The sequence below is a fragment of the Taudactylus pleione genome, unplaced genomic scaffold, assembly GCF_031769625.1.
Source record: "Taudactylus pleione unplaced genomic scaffold, aTauple2 ptg000053l, whole genome shotgun sequence".
In the NCBI taxonomy this organism is placed as follows: Eukaryota; Metazoa; Chordata; class Amphibia; order Anura; family Myobatrachidae; genus Taudactylus; species Taudactylus pleione.
In genome coordinates, this window is record NW_028284455.1 from 31,709,845 (window position 1) to 31,731,942 (window position 22,098).

At 39.1% G+C, this 22,098-nt stretch overlaps 1 long non-coding RNA gene across 1 annotated transcript in view; it reads right to left on the reverse strand.

Annotated features, from left to right (window-relative positions):
• Positions 1 to 12,149, reverse strand: part of LOC148535340 (uncharacterized) — a 121,011-nt gene extending 108,862 nt beyond the window's left edge. Inside the window, exon 1 of the long non-coding RNA XR_015875778.1 lies at positions 12,035 to 12,149. This is a non-coding gene — a long non-coding RNA (uncharacterized LOC148535340). The remainder of the gene's footprint in view (positions 1 to 12,034) is intronic.
• Between the last annotated feature and the right edge of the window lie 9,949 nt (positions 12,150 to 22,098).

Sequence of the window (22,098 nt, forward strand, 5' to 3'; positions counted from 1 at the left end):
CCATGCATGGGCAGCGAAAGTGAGAGTCTCAGGGCTTACACATTTCTGTGCACAGTAGTACACAAGGGGGAAGACTGAAACTAGCATTTGCATATTGTCACGGCCATGGCATCTCAAAAGTTGCAACCGCATGTGCAACTCATCCACCTCTAACTCAGGCCCAATATATTCACTATATATGCAATATGATTTTTTATGTGATCAAGCCTATGTCCTCTTTAGTTAATGTACTCATTTAACAAATATGTATACAGATAAAGGGGTTGGGTCTGGGATGCCGACACTCAGGATCCAGGCGGTCAGAATCCCGACAGGGTTAGGATACAGTCACCTGTCAGTAAATATCCTTACCCTAAACCTAACCCTACCCCTGCAGTCTAACCCTAACCCTCCCCCTGAAACCTAAGCCTAACCCCCCCCCCCTTGCAACCTAACCGTCACCCTCTCCCTAAACCCAATACTTGCCTTCGGGTTACCGAAGGTTGTGATGCTGGCACAGGGATTCTGACTAGTGTAGGGATTCCGGCCCCATCATCCAGAGAGCCGGGATATACATTAAATCCCAGGGCTTCTCCTCTGCCGACATTTGGAGATAAGATCATCTTTAAGCGCAGATGAGTCTGCTCTCCATAGGGTATTAACGGGACCCGGGCCTGTTCACCTGGGCCACCCGTTCACACTGCAGGGTTACATGGGTCATTACCGTGTTCAACCCTGCTCGCCAGGGCTAGGTTACACGGTACCCAGTGCCGTCCTGTGCTCCCCCTCCGCCCTTTCCCTCCCAGCTTCCTCCCACTGAGCTTATGCTAATAATGTCAGCGGTGGGTGGTGGGCAGTGTTCTTCCAGACGGAATGTGCCTTGAGCCGGCCCTGCTGCTCACTACCCGGGTTGGATTGATGGGTCACTCGACCCGGGATTCCAACACTGGCCCTTTTTCCACTGAGCTACGAGCCGGGTTGACACGGAAATAACCTGGGTTATTTGGCCAGTGTAAAAAGGGGTATTACTCCACATTTTCATCTATTAGGCTCTATACCTTAAACACCTTCAGGATTTCTCAGTTCTTACAGAAAGGAAATTGCAACCAAGAATATATAAAATCAATAGTTTCATTAGATAACAGATACAAAGGATTTTTTTTTTCTATTATTTCAAGCATATACAGTATGGTAGTCTCAGATTAGACTACTGACTAAACTCATAAGATAGCAAAAATGCGCAATTTTTTTTCTAGATGTCTTGTATTGTTCAATACATGCAAAATGCCACCAATAAATTAGAATACAAATACTAGAGAGAAGTAAGCGTCTGCAGTCCAGTGTGTTAATGGATTTCTGATATGCATGCTAATGACATGTTTAGTTCCATTTAAATTTAACAGGTCATGCAATTAATAGTCGTGTCCCAAAAGCCAACGATTAAATACTGAAACACTTGCTAGAATTTCCAAATAGCATGTTGCTACAGTATCGCCGTCATTCAATGCCAAAAGGTTTTCTACAAATATTAAAGCCTTTTCCTTATGCTGTTAAATGCCATGGCGTGTTTTTTAAAATGCTGTATATAAGCGACATACAGGTTCTGTCAATGTGTTTTCAACAATACAGCAAGTTGGTTCAGTTTTCAACTACATCTTACTACCAATTTTATACCCTTTCAAAAAGGCCAATATATTGTATACCATAGACATATGATGAAATATACACAGCATATATCAGCAGATGTAAATATCTATACATATATTTACATAAATACCTAGATTTTATACTAGAAGATGCAAAGGCGGTAACTCTCAAATGTGTGCTGTGATATTTAACTATTTACTCTATATAAAACGCAGCAATCAACTAATTCATTAATGTCTTGAATGTCAAACATGCTATTCTATTTTAACCAATAAAATATTGTAATAACATTTTCAATGGTGCATTCAATTCTGAGTGAACATGATAATGAGTTTATGCATACCTACAACAACAATACACTGGAAAAAAATTAACTAATTAATAATATGTAGACATCAAAGCACAAAAAGACTGATGCAAAAGGTGTTGCAATTTTACTCTACATGGACACGTTCCGAACAGGACAAACACCACTTACAACGTTCCTCCAATCTATTTTAGAACAAATTCTTACCTTTACTCCAATTATCAGATAAATAGTTACAGCAAGTAAACAAATCAACAAAATGTCTATATTCAGAAAACACTGGGCAATCTACAGTTGAAAAGAGAATTCTTAACCTCTTCAGCACTGGTGAGACCATAAACCACTGATAAAGATGGCAGGCCTCATCACGGCTTCCCATACTGCCTTCTCCTCTGCAATATGCCTGGCTTCCGCCATATTCAGTGTCTTCGATTAGACAGATCAGTTTGCCGCACAAAATAAACTCAGGAGCTACAGGGGCACCTCCCATGGAAAGTGTCCTCCGTCGGTTCGAGGATGATTTAGTGCACATCTGTTTTACGTTCAACCCTCCTCCCTCCTCTTTCCCCCGGGAGAACCAGCACCAGCTACTTACCCCGTCTGCATTATTAATACATGTTAATGGCTCCATTACATCAAACTGACCTTTTCCCTCCTCTCCTTTATAGAATAAGGAGCAACTTAAAATAGCAATATCACATATATATGTATTTTGGTCTTCCAGACCATTTGGTAGGCTGCGATAAGTGCTTTCCATCCCCCCCTTGCTGTATAGATTTGTCAGCCAATAAGAAATCAATGCGAGGCAGTTTACAAATGCATTAAAGCTGAGATGCAGACAAAGACTCCTTACCACTGCACATATAGGAAATTGCAGAAAGGCAAAATCATATGGGTGGGGTGGAGAAACCAGATTCTTTATTTAAAGATGCAGCAATGTGAAGATGATGTGACACGCACAGCAGCATGCAAGTGGCTGATAAGACGTTAAAACGCTTATTCTCCGACTGGGAAATCAAGGCAAGAGACTGCTAGAAGGGTGAAATCTTGCAGCAAAGCGTTGTGACTCGCACACTCGGCTGATCCCGTCTGCTGAGATACTGACTGCAGCTCACCTCGGGAAGGGAGAGTAGGATTAAAGAATGTCGCTGTGGTTTCCTAACGATGCTTTTCATCCTACCCACTCCCCTTTTTTTCATTTTATTATTTTCGGTAAATTCAGGAATTCCCTGGGGGACATTCAGAATCTGAAGGTATAGAGCAGTCAAGCAGTATGTCTTAGAAGACCCACCGTGTGAGATGCTGACCTATTTTTATCTGATCCCTATGTGGGTGTTGTGCAGGTACTTCTGGGAATGAGATGAACTGCATCTTTGCTTTAACCATTGCATACCCTGTTGCGAGCAAGACAGAGATGAAGGACTGATTGTGGATCAGACATCAGCCATTGTGTGCTAATTTTCCTGTACTGCTTTGTTTTCTTTCCTTGCTCGCCTGCTATTACACATGCACAAAGAATAATGTATGCACCACCATTGCTCTTCTCTTTTACAATGTAAAGCAACTCTCACTCGCCCTGAAATTGTATATAATATTCCAATATATGCATGCGTATTTATCATTCACATGTAGATGTTCAATATAAACTGTCAATAGTTAATACATGGGGTCATTTCTGTATAAGGTGCATGATAACCTTCCATTCTCAAGAGGTGCATTGTAGCTGGGGGTCTCCTTGCAATTATCTGGCGAGCTGTTCATTATTCTAATTTCTAAATCAGATGGAGAAGGAAATGTTAACCCTTTAGTTGCCAGCAGAAAAAAAAAAATCCCTTCACAATGATAAATTGTTGCGTTTAAATTTTTTTTATTATTTTGGAATGGAATAATGCTATGTGAGATTGTACAATTATATTCAAATCTATGTTTTCTATACCGAAAACTGAACATGACACAAAATAATTTGAATACTATTTCACAGGATTGTTCCAGGTATGCTATATCTATATAATTAACACGTAATTAAGAATCAATATTTGTATTTATTGTTTCTCACATGTTATGTCCTGTGTCACAATAATGCGGTTACATGTACCATGTATGGTGATCACACCAATAACATGCTTTTTGCTCTGATGTACAGTATACTGTGGATACACAGTACTGTCTTTTTATTCTTTTCATCCTACACAATTAACCCTTTCAGACTGAAGCACCTGAAATTGCATCTATTCCCTAGAGATGAACAGACCTTGTCTGCACATCAGCACTGCCATTCATGCAAGTAGGCCTCGTCTGCAGCACCACATAAATGCCTACTGTACATGTGCATTCAGAAAACAGCACCAAAAAGTGTAAAGCTTTACGTTCATTAAATAAATCATTACCATCACTGACATAGCTGTCCCTCTCTTTATAGAGAATATTTATCCAGATTGAGCCCGACTAGTGGAAAATTAGTTCTCTACAGGAGGTAAACGAGCTCAAAGGATTTTTTTTTTGTCTTCTTAGGGAACGAAAGACTTGCAAGGGGAAACTTGCAGCATGCAAACAGTATGAGCAATGCAGTCAATCTTGTAAGCTACTGTACTAGGTATACAGAACCTTTTACTCATCTTCCTGACATAAATGCTACAGATACATGAACCTTTACTGGTGTCAGGCTTCAGTCTGATAATATAAGGGACTCTGCACAGCAGGGGCGCAAATGAAAGCATGTGAATTTGCCTAGCTTCTGTCTGCAGCAAAAGCATACAACGCAGAAGAAAAGGAAACCACAAATCATATAAAACAACTGCATTTTAATGCTTTTGTTTATCATACTGATAGTCATCGAAATGAAAGACCAGAATGGAATGTCATTTTTCATCCTCATAATCTCAGATTTGTGCAGTTTGTTTAGAATATGAAATTATATCTGAATTGTTTTTATTAAATGAACACGCCCTTTTTGTATGCCAAGTGTGCTTTAGCAGACACACCAAAAGTGTCAGATTAGCATGACAATATTGCTTGTGCTAATACTGAAATTCTGGAATGCTGAAGGTAGCATTTTCTTTAATATATAATGGTCATATAGTTCAGGAAAATGGGACAATGCAAGCTAAAACATTAATGAAAATCTACAGAAACTAGTGTCTAATGTTAAAGCTTATGTTATGCTAACATACAAAAGCGGTTTGTAAGATGAAAATAAATTACCGACTTAAGCAGCGAGTCACAAAAATAACTACATTTGCTAAAAATACAGTTAGGGAAAGGCTGGGAAGGCAATAATCAGATTTTTTTTTTGCATATCTGGTGCAAAAAAAAAGAGGACATATATCCATTTCACTATTTGTATGTTTACCTGTTTAACTGATTGGGGGAACAAAGACTTGTATTTAATACAAGGCTAGTATCTACTTAGCAGACCACACCCTAGCCACCATTTTGATATCATTAAATGTTATACTAATGTACCATATAGAGTAGTTATATTAATAGGACACTAAATATATTTAATCTCAGAATTCTCTGCCCTTTTTTCCAACTTAAAACACTTACAAAGTGGGTTCAACATTAAACCTACAACACACTTTACATTTTAATCTAAGTACAAGTTAAATATAAAGAGACTGTTTAGTTTTATCGTTTTAATTTTAAAATTAGTAATCCACTTTTGCTGATCTATATATATATTTTTAAACATTTAGTGATTTAATTTTTTTAAACAATGTGCGGGTTTCCAGGGAGAATTACATAAATTATAAGTAAAAAAAAAAGACCTAAATATCCAGGGAATAGATAAGTTAACAAATGTACAGTTTTATTTTATTTTCAGCTCATTAACTCCTATTTAGTGACTGAACACTGTTGAGACATTTGTTTCCTAACTATGTTAAAATGTAAAAGTTACTACATTTATAAATGTAACCGTATGTTAAGAAGTGATAGAAAAAAAAAGGAAGAATAAAAAAGCAATTGGCATTTAGAATGTTATTTCTAGCTGTAACCCATAAAGGTTTCCCAAAATTATATATATATATATATATATATATATATATACACAGTTATCAGGTGGACTATTTATTCATTATTAGCTACCCAGAGTGCCTTCCTTGAGATAGATAGGTATATATATATATATATATATATATATATACACACACACACACATTCATTGATTTTAGGAGACAAAAAAACTCTGTCTATTATTTATGTTTCAAATAGTTTACCATTTTTTTTAACCAATATTTCTGAACACACTTGCTTTATATTGAAAATGGTCATCTGTACCATTTGTTGTGGACTACTGTATATTGTTCATTTTTGAGTTTTAATACAAACTTGTTAGATTGTTTAAATACATTTTTGTACATAAATGTAATAGCATTTTTGTTTGATAAAGTTTACAACATCAGAAAGTTTAAATACAATATATATCCACTGAATTCTTAAAACATGTTTAATTAGTAGCTTTAGTATGATGTATTTTTAAAAACAAATCATATTATATATTTTTTAGTTAGCAGTTGGTATGGTTTACATAGTATACATTTTGTTAAAATGTAAATAAAATACTACATTTCAACATTTTAATGAATATATTATATAGTTTGTTTTAAATTTCTGAGAAACATTTTCTTAAAAATGTATACAGTACCAGTGGAAACAAAACTTTCCATATCCAGTTAATGGATTAAAAGCAAAATATAAAAATACTTTGCAAAAGAACAACCCTTACATGCGGTCATGTTAAATAGTGAAAACACAAACTAAACCATTCTATTACGGAAAAGCAATATTATAATATCTGTAAATGACTTAAAGAAAATAGAGTAACAAAATATTTACACAAGCAATTTTAAATTGAAAAAGTCCAGAATAAAGTTAAATTTAAAAAAAAGAAGATAATTAAGGTTAGTTTTATAAAAATGTTAGAGACAAAATATATTTTTAATTAGCAATCGACACTTCTAAAATATAATTTTCTAATGGGACAACTCCGACTGATAATTTTTATTTGATTACCTGTCAAATAACTTGTTTAATTTCTATTTATTCTGACAAATGGTAAGGTATTTTAAAGTAAATGTTTACCAAGTACAATTCCTCACCTAAATTTGCTGCATTTTTAAACATTATGCAGCAGAATAGCTTTCTTTAGTGCACTCTGAGATATTATTCAATGTCAAATTTCATGACGACCACTTGTTGTAACGCTGAACTAGACGAGAGCAATGGTGGAATGGCTAAACATATATTATATATTTTATTAGTTCAGTACTTCAGAAGCTTTGCACTTTGTCTAGTAGGTATGATAATTACAAATCATTAGATGCAGCTTGAAAAGGTTAAATAATATGGCAATGCTTAATCAGCTTTGTCCATTTCCCCATTCTTAGCCAGAACAGAACACAGTGAAACACTGCATTGAGCCCCACCCTAGCCTCTGCATGCATTTTCCTTGTGCTAACCAAATAGCAAATATTACACTACTACCTGTAATATGAATCATCCATTAACATACCGAAGTCCATATGATATATCTGCACAGTTTCAATAATATTTTGAGATGGAAGTACCTGTTGCCTTATAAATTACAGTACATGTCTTTGAAAAACAAGTGCTAAACAGTTAATTCAAAAACCCAATTCCCAGTGTCAAAACTATAGTTGTAAACAGTGACGCTTTAGTTTAAATACTGCATCAAATACAATGTCATGGGTGTAAAAATGAAGCACAATGGATATGTATTATTTAAATACTACAAGTTTAAAGTGTTCAGCTTTCAAAACATATGGTGTGGCAAAAGCCTTAGAATTTCTGTAGACAAGAACATAGAGCGGCAAACTATGTATAAATAACATGGACAATGCAACAATTTATTAAGCTCTAAGATAAAGAGAAATAATTAAATGTTCTCCTTTATAAATATTTTCCTTTTCTATGGATTTATGAAAAAAATAGTTTACAAATAGCAATAAAGACTTTATTAAAATATGCATCAGGAAGTTACACAACATTAGTCTTACAAAAAGAGGATTTAAAACAAAGTAAGGTTCAGGATCATCAAGCTGAAACATAAATTAAAACATTTACACCTAAATTAAAAGGCCTTGTAGTCATAGTGCTCTCCTTCATTTCCAGTGAATGTTTTCCTATAATTTTAATAATTTACCAACCTCACATTTTTCTAGATACAAAAACAGTTGAGGGAAAATTTTATTTTGTTTTGTATAGTACACTGTTCAGAGCATTAAACAGTCCTTTTTACCACACCCGTACAGTACATGCAGATCCAAAGATTGCCCTTTGCAAGACGGGGAATATGGTATGGGTCCTGTAGTCCTATGTAAACTAGTGACTATTAAAAAATTTATTCTCATTTGTGATCCTATATAATATGATTTTCTCCTGAACAAGTTGCTTAGAAGGTTCTCTACCAAAAATGGTACCAAATATGATTCAACGGCTGTTTGCAACTACATCCTCTAAGGCCCCAAGCCTTCATGAATATAAATTTTTTAAGTTTGTAATGTCAACTGTTTCAATACCAAATATTAAGAGGAAATGAATATACACCTGTCTAGCTGCACACTATTTATTATATATACTCTTTGTTAATTTAATCCTAGAATCCGTGCAACATGTAGGGCTCAACTACTCGAACAAAAAAAATAAACAAATCAAAATATGATGTAACAAAAATAACAGACCATAGCAGTGAAAAAAGTTGGTAAGGGTGAGAACAGATGTAATACAATGTTCTATATTCAACACCTAGCTAGAGCAGAAATATCCATGTATCATTTTAAATACAATTTCAGCTCTGTATTTTAGAAATTCAATGCTACTGCAAGTATCAATTTGACCTAGTGAAACTTGAGATTATATACTTATGAGAAACCCATAGACATGCAAAATACAACATTGCTAAATGGTCTTGCAGTTTCTTTGCAGCACTGTGCTGCATTGCCCAATCTATTGGCATCTCAAACATTAACATTAATTTCTCAATGATAGATAGATAGATAGATAGATAGATAGATAGATAGATAGATAGATAGATAGATAGATAGATAGATAGAACTGAACATCATTATTTAAGGGTTCTATAATTGAAAAATCATATTTTTTCCTAACCAGGTGACCATGTGAACAAACTATTTTCACTTTAATAAGAATAGTTTGCAATATTTAACACTCTTGTGCAGTATATAATGTGCCTGCTTTCTGCAGTGCATGATCAACAATCCATATCTATAAGGAAGACTCATTCTAACTAAAATGGCGTCTGTTTTTCACGATGGTAGCAAAACAGAGTTATCTGATGTTTGAAATAAATTAATGACAAATTGCAAATTCTTCTTACTACTTATACAAATCAGCCAAGCTAAGATGGAATCCTCACTTACATATATTTGTTAGTATACATAAAGCACTTCTGATGAAGTGCAGATGTCATTAGATACTAAGTATTTTTGGGTATAAATATATGTAGTTATACAAACTATCATTTTGTGACACTAACAATACAATCTTCACATTCCTTCTTTTCTATATCTACCTTGTGATGGTTATGGTTCACACCCTGCATACAGTACAAGGTTAACGCTGCACAAAAAAATAAGCCAGGAATAGAAAAATTTACATTTTCAACAAAACACATTTACTGAACTACAATTTATTCCTGATGGTTCTTTTCCAATAAGGGAACTATTTCACTTAGACCCGATATTAATGGTTTATTTGCAAAAATTTCAACAAAAGCCAACATTTATTATTACATTAAAAACCGAATTATAAGCTCACAATTGTGTAAGAATGGCAGTTGAAATAATTTTATAAAATAACCACACAACTCTATATTCATGAAACAAAATACAATACAAAAGAAAAAAAAATATTTAAGAATTTCACACAGGTAAGAATAAGTTACTGGATGAGCATTGCAAAAAATAAATCAGATGTCATTAGGTTTAACTACAATTTTAAATAAATTAAAAAAAAAACATTAAACATTACACGGTTTATAATTATTTTTTTGGCAACAGACAGAAATTATTCCATCAAAATCAAGGCCATGTAGGTTTCCTCGCACAAGGGAGTGGCTCACTAAGCCCTAACGATTAGAAATTCCAGAGAGAGAGCATTTATAAATAACTATAATTGTGTACAAATTATATATTAGCCAAGAATCTGTAATTACTTTTCTTTTTAAGTAGAGGTAAAAGATAAGTTATTTCTCATATTATTACGTTAGTCCAAGTTGCCAAGTCATACACCCATTATAGACCATCCATTTTTAAGCACATCAATGGCAGCCATATTGGTCTCTCAACAAACTAGGCGTCATTACACACTGCATTTATTTAAACCTTCCAATCACTCTGAAGGTCACCTAGGACATTTATTGACATTTATATTAAAACAACTAAAAATTGGCACAGATCAAAATTCTCTAGGTCTCCACCTAATGAAACAGACACATTCATTTCCTGGTATACTGTATGTTGTTAACCTAGCATGTACTACTCGCATTGTCCTCTTTTCAGCTTACCAATAGGTATCTCACTATCACAAATCAATTGATTGTCCTGTATATTCATTTGTCTGTTGTGGAATGTTCTGATACACGACATTCTGCGCATACTCATTTCCATAGATGTGAGGAGGTGCCATTCTGGAAAATTCTCATTACGACTTTACTGTACACCATAGTTGTCTACTGAATACACTGTACTGTTGCTGTAGAATACAGTCATCAGCCATGAGGTTATAAAATAAACTTCATCAATCATCAATATCATTAGTACAGTACTGCTCCAGCTCAACCTGGGTACCACATGAACACAACAGTCATACTATACCAAGTAACACACACAACACTGACCACCTTTCAGTCAGGTGTGTTTTTACCTGACATGCAATGTAGTACCTAACCACACATTTACTAATCCTCGTGAGGCCTCAAGTCACTTTGCTTAAGCAGATTTTGTAAAAGCGACTATATTACCATTTTTATACACCAGCAGATATTAAAGTCTATAGTTGCATGTATTTTACAAAGCACAGTAAATGAGAAAGACAGTAGAATGGTAGATCGTATTTACTCATGAACCAAATGTATTGCTCGCCATCAATGGCTTAGCTATCTAAAATATAACAATTTTTCATTATCAAAATGCTTGTACCTGTATTTATTCTGAAGTGTCATATTTCTGCATAAAATACATAGATCGGAGAAAAGTCACTATATGACACTCCTATGGGAATGTACTGTATATACTGTATGTACTGTATCAATAAGCACATATATAATAGACATGTGCGTGTACACGTCCCTAAAGGCAGCATTACACAGACCGTATATAATGTGACATAAGGGCAGCATGTATCTCATGCAGGTATAAGTAGCTGAACTGTGCTGGGTGAAAGTCACCCTCCCTGCCCACGCCTCACTTCATTTCACAGTCAGCAGACGTTTAGTCCAGACAGTGCTGCTGCTGCCACCACATGAACAGGTCTTCTTCTCTGCCTTTTGTGGCACGCCCAGATCATCTCACACTTCCACATCTTTCTAGTCTGCAGGAAGACAAGCCACTCTACCTCCCTGTACATTATACCAGAATCCTGCCTACTCTCCAATATCACTTCCAAATGTATATATTTATATATACTGGGAGTGTATATAAATATATATATATATATATTACTTTGAAAGTATGAACATGACATTTGTTTGTGTGTTCTAGGGCTAACATATCTGTAGAGCTCATGATCAAACCCAGACAAGGGAGTGATCTTTTGTTTTCTAAAAGCCTAACATTATGCAGCCAATTAATAAGCTAGAGGAGGGATCCAGATCCAGTCTAAAAATAACCCCTTGGGTGGGAACAGCAGAATGTGACATAACAAAGAATTGCCTTGCAACATGGATGATGGAGGTTAATCTAGGGATAATTGTTACCCACTATTTGGCTATATATATATATATATATATATATATATATATATATATATATATATATATATATATAATGTGTGTTCAAAGAAAGTCACAATAGGGGATAAGACATAAAAGAAAATGTCAGGGGCATCCAGCTGTGGGCTCACCTGTGAAGAGTCCAGTTATTGCAGAACAGAGCTTGGCATGAGGTCCTATTACAGCAGCTGTGCAGAGAGATGCTGAGCAGTCAGGACAAGGAAGGATGCTGCCCATGCACTTGCTACAGCTACACCCAGGCATACAGAGCACAAGCAGCACGTGGGAGGGGGAATTTGTAAGACAGTGGACGCTGCCATCTGACAAGAATCGCAGGGGGGCTCTTGGGGAGGAACCAAAGATGCTCTGGTATGTGAAATCACCCCATGGGAGGCCTCTCCCCGTGTTAATGATGTGCACGGTGGTTCATTCCAGAACACAGTGAAGACTGTGACTGGAACCCAGGAGTGGTGCTGCTGCTGAGCATTCCAGGATATGGATTCTTTAGGCGTGGCGTTAGGAGATGCTGCTGTCTGAGGAATGATGCTCTGTAGCCTCTGAGGAAAATCCCCTCATTCACACAAGGAAATGAAAGCTTTCCCCTCAATTCACTGTTTTCAGCTTTCTCTTTCTTTATCTAATTTTGCACCTTCAGTCGTGAAATTATGAGACAATCTGACCTATTTTATCTTTCACTGAACTTGCCAGGGCTTCTCACTTTCTGCAGTCATTTACATATTGTCTTTATTTTAGCACTTGAAGCTAAGCTATAAACATTGGGTTTGTTGCTCAGTCAGTGATCTTTATTATGTGTGCCATTTGGGGTTTGCATGCTCTGTGTTAAGTCATAACGTGAGTTAAGCATTTAGTTTGTTCACCAGAAGTAACTAAATAATACCTGTGACAGAATTGGCATAGTGTACCTGCTGTGATAAAGATACAGTATGCATGTTTTATCTGCATTAAATGTGGTTAATAACAAATTTGATTTAGCTGTAGCAGAACATCCTGCGTCATTACAACAGACATGGCCTGTCAGTGTGAGAAGATCTTACTAGTAACTAGACATACCCTATTGCAGCACCAGAATAACATTCTATTTCAAAGACTTGTAATGTTTTCTTATGAGTTGATTAGTTAGAAGTACATTAGTTTGCAGTGAATCAAATGACTGGTGGCTCTGCTACTAGGACAGCATATGCTCAATGAAGATATTTAACAGGTCACTTAACAGTTTCACGTCAAGAAGAGAATAACTGAAATGGTATAATTAACAAATTAATGTTCAGCTATTTTTATTATCAATTGCTGGCACTCATGCGAAAGCCATGCCAAAAACATGCCTTTTTGATTTGTATGCCAGTATGGTTTGTGCCCTTGTGAATGAATAAACCCAAATTGCTGTGTTGATTGTTATGTTGTCCACTACCCTCCTAACCAATTGAACAGGTTTATATAACCGGAAGCTCTGCAGGGACTTTTAGTTTTAAGCTACCTGTCCACATTTTATCTATGTCTGGTTATAATGTATAAAAGATGACAGATCGACTGTGCTAAAAAAACATGTATGCTGAGGTGTTAATATTTCCCCTCATTAGCTCATATAACACAATATCTATTACCCGCCCTAAATACTTCACTGGCATAAAATTGGATCATGTAGCTGTACCAATTTGTATCTCTTGGCTAATTCTTAAGGTGCCCATACACGGTGCGATAAAGCAGCTGATCCGACGGATTGGTTACGATTTGCCTGCTCTATCATAGTGTGTATGCGCATGATATCGGACAGAGGGCCTGATTCAGCGTGCACTGCTGAACGCAGATTCCTGATGTTTGGGAATATGCACCGGCGCAGGACCCATTCTGCGAATGTGCAGAATGGGTCCTGCTAACTCGCTCACAGACTGGCAGTGATTGACAGTCTGCTGCCATTTGAGGATGGGGAGGGGGCGGCGATGCCCTCCGTTTCCCGAAACGGAGGCGTGTCGCCGCTGTTGTGGGGAGGGAGGAAGCCAGGATCTCCGTCGGCTGACGGAGATTTCCTGGCCTCTTCCTCTAAAATGCGGCGGCCGGCTGCGGGACCCCATGGGTCACCGCAGCCAGCTGATGGTATGCAGATTATCCGATGCTGCGTTGGACAACGCAGCTCGGATATGTAATGCACAGGAGGCGTGATGTCTCCTGCTGCATTACCATATCTGCAAGGATCGCAATTGCAAAGCTTCCTGCGTGCACCTTTGCAATTACGAACCTTGCTGAATCAGGCTCAGAGCGCGCACCCGTGGGGTCGCACATCGCGCCCCTAGATCTTACTGCAGGTTCAGTTGATCTAGGGATGCGATGTGTGATACCAAGCAGCACTATGCGGGTGGGGGAGGCGGGAGCCGGCATATCGGGTGGTTAGCCACCCGAATGCTCCGTGGGGACCGCCCGATATGTCGGACGTCAGATCCCCCGTCGCGTCACATGTTTCATATCACACTGTGTATGGGCGGCTTTAGGAGACAATTAACTATTTGAGTGCCAATAGAATAACTCATTCTGTTCTTGATAGCTTGGGAATCTTTCTGCTCAAGTATTCCCCTTAGCCCAGCCAGAGGTTCCCAAACTCGGTCCTCAAGGCACCCTAACAGTCCAGGTTTTAAGGATATCCATGCTTGACCACAGGTATGCAAAACAGCCCTGGAATGCATCCCTGATGTGTGCGCCACAGGTGCATGCTCACGAAAAGGGGCGTGGCCTTGCCACACGGGTGTGTGGTTTGGCTGCACGGGGCTTGGCCTCGCCGTACATCCCCGTCTCTCAGTATCCCAGCCGAGCAGTGCGCTGAAGACAGAGCTGCTTGGCCAGGCTTTCAATCCGGACTGGCCCATCAGCCCTTCTGGCATTTGCCAGATGGCCAGTCCGGCCCTGACCACAGGAGACTTAAATAGTACCTCAGTCAATTTGATTTAACCACCTGTGCTCAAACATGGATATTTCTAAAACCTGAACTGTACACACTTGTCCAAAGGGGCTGGCACTATTTATGTGCTGGAATATTTATTGTCTTCAAATTTGTTGAACTTAAAGTCTCAGCATGCACACTGAGGCTTGTAATTCTTCTAGAAGGCCACAGGGTGCCTAATTTTAGGGTGAACAATATCCCTTTTTAAAAACCCCATGGCAGGTTGGGACATTGTGTTAAAGGGTATGTGGCCAGGTTACAGTGCTTCTCCCTGCACATACCTGGCACTTTGAAGGCACAAGGCGGTCCCTTACCCCTCCCTTCAAAATACCTATTCATTGCTATCCGTTCACTGCTGCTCTGTTAGGAATCGGACATACTGTACCTGTAGATACACAGGATACAAATTATCCGCAGTGTTTTTTCTATGAAAAAATTTACCTGTACTCACCTAAAGTTATAAGTTGATACAAGATTTATAGTAGCTTTCACACCATGGATAACTGTTGAGATGTTTATTTTATTAATTTCTGAAATTATTTAATTGATTTGTTCCTGGAGCTAGTTACAAGAATTAAAAATGACAATCAAAAAAGGCAGTACTGCGTATCCCTGAGTACCACCACAATAAAAGCACTGCTTACAATATACAAGTATTCCTAATGAATGAATACTGAAATACTTCATTATAACCAATAATATCAGAACTCACTGTTTATTCAGGTACAGTACATACGAAAAAAACAGCATCATTTTTATATTTTTTTTTTACTATAAAAGTTTGGCATTGGACAAGATATTCTCACCCGTTTCCCCATTAAATTAGCCTATGTTTAAGTTATGTTAATACCCTTAACTGCTAAACCCCATGACGGTGAAAGGGTGAGCGCAACACAGTGTACCAGGAAGTAGAGAATTACTCTCTGATCACCTGGCAATGGCCTGATATATCCTTCCAACATCAAAGGGGAAGAGTGCAGAGCAAATTATAAAATCCTGTCAATGTCACAAGGAGTCCAACGCAAGCCCAGCACTGGAAGAAATAGCCCGGTGACTGGGGGAGGATATAAAATAGCCTCCATCTCCACAATTCTTGCGTCTACATAATTAGAGGTACCCTTGTTTGAGACAGGATTCCTGTCTTTCAAATAGCGGTATCATCTACGGAGTGTATTTTATGTAAGAGTTTTCAGAAGTGAAGATGTTGCCCATAGCAACCTATCAGATTCTATCTGGTTGCTATGGGCAACATCTCCACATCTAAAATATCTCACTTTAGTAGATATACCCCTAGAAGTCTATCAGTGGATAGTTTTAATAATGGTGAAACAATGGTTATCAGTACAGTAATTCACCTGGACTGGTTTGGAGGTGGTGCACTCAAACAAAAGAAAACAGGTCCGAATTTGTAAAATGCGCAAGTATAGAGCTATACTCACACTCCTGGTTCTTAAACTATAGGGGAAAAATGTGTAGGGTTCCTCTGTATTTCATGAACCAGCACAAGGCTCTGGTGAGCTGGTCCTAATTGTGGAAATACAGGGGACAAAATGAGTATGGGTCCCCTATATTTTCCATAACCAGCACTGGACTCTTTCAGTGGGTGCCGGGTTGATTGTGTAAATGTGTGCGTAAAAAACTGATTTAATAATATTGTCTTTTGCTGGAGAACTAAAGGTTCCAGCAAGCCTCCCCCCGCATGCTGGCACTTGGAGAACCCCAAGTACCAGCATGCGGGTCATTAAAGGCCCGCTGGTACCTCTAGTTCACCTGAAATAAATATTAAAATAAAGACAAGACTCGCACACCGTGAAAGTAAAATTTAGTTACAGCAAAAACATGCACATTCACACTCACACCAGGTCGGACAGGAGGAAGGGTATGTGTTTACACATACCCTTCCTCTGCCCGAATGACTGAGACCCGCGTGACTGCTGTCATTACAGGAGCCGGCAGCCAATCAGTGGGCACCTCTGTAGGAGCTGTCCACTGATTGGCTCTAAGCAGTCAACTTGTCTATCACACTTTCCCTTACAGTCTTCAATGGTGGGAAAGCACTATTGAAGTCTATGATGGGACCCGCTTCATTGTAGCCTATGATGGTAACCGCAAGGTTAGAATCTTGTGGTTCCCATCATAGGCTACAATGTAGCGTTTCTCACCATAGACTTCAATGGTGCTTTCCCACCATTGAAGTCTTTGGGGGAAAGTGTGACAGGCAAACAGCTCAGAGCCAATCAGCGGGCAGCTCCTATGGAGGCGCCGACTGATTGGCTGGCAGGAGTCACGCGGGTCCTGGTCATTCGCACGGAGGTAGGGTATGTGTAAACACATACCCTTCCTCCTGCCCTACCTGGTTTTGCGTGCCTGTTTTTCTGTTTTTAACCCCTTGGATGCCTACTTGGAATAGGTGAGTATGGAATTTGTTTTACAGGTGCCGTGGATTCTACTGGACAAGTGGACGTGAATGGCTACAGGGATTATAGGTGAGTATGTGAGTGTGAATGTTTGTTTTAATAAAATGTCACTGTCACGGTGTGTGTGTTTTGTGGTTATTTTAATATTTATTTTGCAGGTGAACTACAGGTACCAGTCGGCCCTTAATGCCTTGCATGCTGGTACTTGTGGTTCTCCAAGTACCAGCATGTGAGGGAGGCTTGCTGGGACCTCTAGTTTTCCAGCAAATGCAATATTATTAAATCTATTTTTTATACACACATTTACACAATCAACCCGGCAGGTTACTGGGGATAGCCCTGGCCTGGGGTTCCCTGGAGGGGAACCCCTTTATTGAACCCCACCTCCACAGGGTTCCTCGGCCTGGGCTGATTAGCGGTCAGGTATAATGCTTTGGCCAGGGGACCCGGTGAAAGGGTTCTCTGGCTGCAGTATTACACCCCTCGCCAGAGAGAGTCCGGTGCTGGTTATGGAAAATACAGAGGACCCCTACTAATTTTGTCCCCTGTATTTCCAAAAACAGGACCAGCTAAACAGAGCCTTGTGTTTGTTCATAAAATACAGGGGAACCCTACCCATTTTTTCCTCTGTATTTTAAGAACCAGGACAGGCTCAACAGCCTGGTGCTGGTTCTTAAAATACAGGGGAATCCTATGCATTTTTTTCCCCTGTATTTCAAGAATCAGAGGAAGCTCAACAGAGCTTGGTGCTAGTTTTAAAATACAGGGGAACCCTACATATGTTTTCCCATGAATTTTAAGAACCATGGCAAGCTTAACAAACCCCGGGGCTGGTTATGCTTGTGGAGGAGGGGGGGGCGCCCATAATTTTTTAAAATTTATAATAATATGCATTATACAGAAAGTTTATTTCTTCAGGGTCCATAGGGATCCACAGGGATACCATGGGGTGTAGGTGGTTGATAAGGACCGGACACCAAACAGTTAAACTTTCAACTGCCAGAATGCAACGGTCTCTTCTCCCTAAACCCCATGAGCTTGAGCGCTTGGTGTCCGGCAGGGGCTCAAATCACCTTTATAACAGTGGCTGCCTTATGCAGCCCAAAGTTTTATTTTTATGATTTCTAATTTTATTTATCTTTATTACTGAGTGCTCAGTATCAGACTGTCCTTAGGATGTCTGTGCTGCCACTCCATCACCCCTCCGGGCGCCACAACTCCATAGCATCACTTGGTACTTTCGGCGGGGCTCCCGGGACCTTGCTAGCCGGCCCCGTGTAGGACCTCAGACTGCAACTCGGACGCAGGGGACAGGTAAGGCGGGGTACCGTTTGCGGTAGCCCACAGCTGGGCAGTCTTACGTCTGGTTTCAGGGGACCATGAGATCCACTAGACCACAAGGGTACATATGGTGTGGGAATCCAGCGTGTCGGTGGTCAAAAATCAACCAGGGGAGGTCAGCTTTCCCTATTACAGCGGTCCCTACCTCAGCTCAAGACGCCATTCCACAACGGTCTGGACACTCTGAGCTGCTCTCCTCATACCCCGCCTCCTCAGAGGTCTCTGGCGGCCATTTTCTGCAGGTTCAGCCACAGCTCTCTCTGGAAAACGCTGGGGCCGGTCCCTCCACATACGTCTTCCAGGAGTCAGGTTATGTAGCACTATAGCCTACCAGACATTGCGTCTCAGTAGTTGAATGTAGAACCCTTTTCCAGTTAGTGTTTTACTGCATAGTATGTGACTTTTGCTAGCGCTCCTTTCTGTATGATTTTTCTAATCTGTAAACCTATGCCTTTTCCTTTCCTCTCACTATAACCCTATCATACTGGTGTATTCAGGGTCTACTATACTTCACTTTTACTTATAAATGTGAAGGCTTTCACATACTGTTTGGTTGCGCTCTACACAGTACCATATCCTGTGCTGTGCTCTCCTGCAGCTTATTTAAGCATAGGAAGGATCACTATACTGCATACCCATTTGTATACACTGTCGCATAATTGCGTCTGCAAACCCATTTGTAGTTGGTGTATTCTGTCGCATAACAGCATTTGCATACCCATTTGTATTTGGTGTATTCTGTCGCATACAGTGCATCCGGAAAGTATTCACAGTGCTTCACTCTTTCTACATTTTGTTATGCTACAGCCTTATTCCAAAATGGAATAAATTAATTTTTTACCTCAAAATTCTACACACAATACCCCATAATGACAACGTGTAAAAAGTTTTTTTAAGATTTTTGCAAATTTAAAAAGAAAAAAAAACCTCATGTATTAACTACTGTATGTGCATACCCCCCCATCAGTGTGTGTGTTGCAATCATGCATCCCTGTATGTCTACATACAGTATATATTTATTGTGTCCTGTCTTTCTCCCCGTCTATGTGCCTACAATTACCAGGTTACTGCATCATTCTATCCCCCACTACAATAAAGCATTTTTTTAATCTAGAGCTTTTTGCATTTTTTTGTAAATTGACCCTTACCCCTTTTTGTCAGTATCAGCAATATCATTTTGATAAATTGTGATAACAGATTGTTTCTTTTTTAATTGTCGCCACGAATGGGTAATAGTATATAGTAGATGCCTATATCTTTTAAATGCTCCTGCTTTTAAAAGAAATAAAATCCTTCAAGCTCACTCGCACATTACTATAATGATCAATACAATGAATATATATATTTTTTTAAATGTAGTTCTTGTGTCAGGTCTTTTTTAGTATAGTAAAAACCTTAAAATTTTAGACACCATTACATTAGTGGCTGGAGACTTATTTTTTTATACTGCTCATAGTATTAGTCCCTTTGCAATTGCATATTTCAAAAAGAATATCTGATGTCTATCAATTTTTATTTTATTTATAGATCATTATTTGCATACTATATTATATTTATTAGCGTGAATATGTTTACTATCAAGTCATACTTCTTGCCATTAGGTTCACTCATTTATAATTGTTTTACGCTCTTTCCTTCATTTTTGTGTTCAACCCAAATACCAGTGGGCTTTCAATTAATTACACTTGTATCAGTGACTCTGGCTCTTCAGTGCTGCGGACCTACAAAGTACTGAATACCCTGATAGGGCACACTGAAACTTGTAGTTCCCAAATAGCTAGAGAGTCATACGTTGTACTGGTATACAGCTACTGTAGTCACATACTGTAATAAGGTAAATGGTATATATAACGTTATAACACCCAAACGGGTAAAATGCACTTAGCATTACACCCATGTCAGGATCCTGACATTGTCAGGTTGACATACTCACTGTGGACGTAGTGAGTGTCAACTTCCAGACTGCCTCCCACATAGGGGCTGATTCAGAGATGTACGCAAGCCCAATAGTTTTTTATCTGCACATGCACAGGATTTGTACTGCGCATGTGCAGATCTTGCACTGTGAGATCGCTCGCAGTCTCTCTTAAGCCACATCATAATTGACATGCTGCGCTATTTAGGGGCAGAGAGGGGACAACGATTGGGACCATTTCCCAAAACGGAGGCATCACTTCCATTTTGTGGAAGTACCGAGGCCAGTTTCTATGTCTTCTGGCGCAGATTTACTGGCCTCGGCCACGGGGATGAGACAGTCATTATGAGTAGCTTTAGGTTTACTCAGATGGCCGATGCAGTGACCGATGGTCATGATGGTGATCCGATGCTGCTTCATCAAGACACAGCACTCAGATCTGCGATGCCAATAGTGGGCATCTTTTGTTCTCAGATGCCTCCTGTGGGTAATAGCATATTTTCTCTTTGCTGTTGCATCCAAAGACACAGCAGCGATGCAAATAGCGTCCATTTCCAAGTCAGGCCCATAATTCACTTAGGGTGATATATATCAAAACTACAACTGGAGGTGTTGCCCATACAGTAGCAGCCAATCAGATTCTAGATATAATTTTATAGGATGTACTATAGAAATGATGGGTGGAATATGATTAGTTGTTCTTGGCAACACCTCCTTATAAAGTTAAATTTCAGTTATACTCAAGGTAACTACAACCACCTTAAGAGATGGGCTGCTGTTCAATCCTTGGGAGCAGGGTCCAGCTTGTGAACTCTAGACACCTAAATACTGCCATCCTTGCTCACATGCATGTCCTCCATGGGCTGGCCATACCACCCCCCTCCCCCCCACCACTCCAGTGGCTTCCTATATCCTTCACCGGCACTCTTTCATGGGACTCCAACCATTGCATTTATCCAGTGGGTCCTTCATGCTCCAGTCCAACACTGCCCCTGATGTTTCATTTCTTCACTTGAACACACCGCCAGATGCTAGCTATGCTCCCCCCCCAGCACACTGTAATTCAGGGAGAGGGACCATAGCATGCACTTGCTCCATGCAACATGCTTCTGGGTATGAATAGTGTGAGGGCAAGGGCAAGCCTGAGGACACTGGAAAACAAGGTGGAACTTGTTACATCGGAGCGGGAGTTGCAACAGTAAGGGCAAGCTTGCATGTCAGTGGGTTGGATCTATAAGGAAAAGTAATCTGTAAATTGTAACATAAAAACACTGCGGCTTCATTTGGCTTATGATGACGCTATATTTCTGTCTATTCACTAGGCAATGGATAAGATGAGGGAGGATTCCCCAACCCAGCAGGGGTCTGTCAGACTCAGACACAAATATTCAGGAGTCCCCCAGACTTTGGAGGAGGGTGTGCAAATATGGTTTAGTTTTGCACCAACATGCAAGAATAAAATCTTGATTTGTGGGATGAGATTTTTTAAATAAGATAAAGGTGTGAGAGAGGGACAAGGCGTATTTACATGGGATTTCCCTGTGTTGTGTAAGAGTGAACATCCTTTTGTTC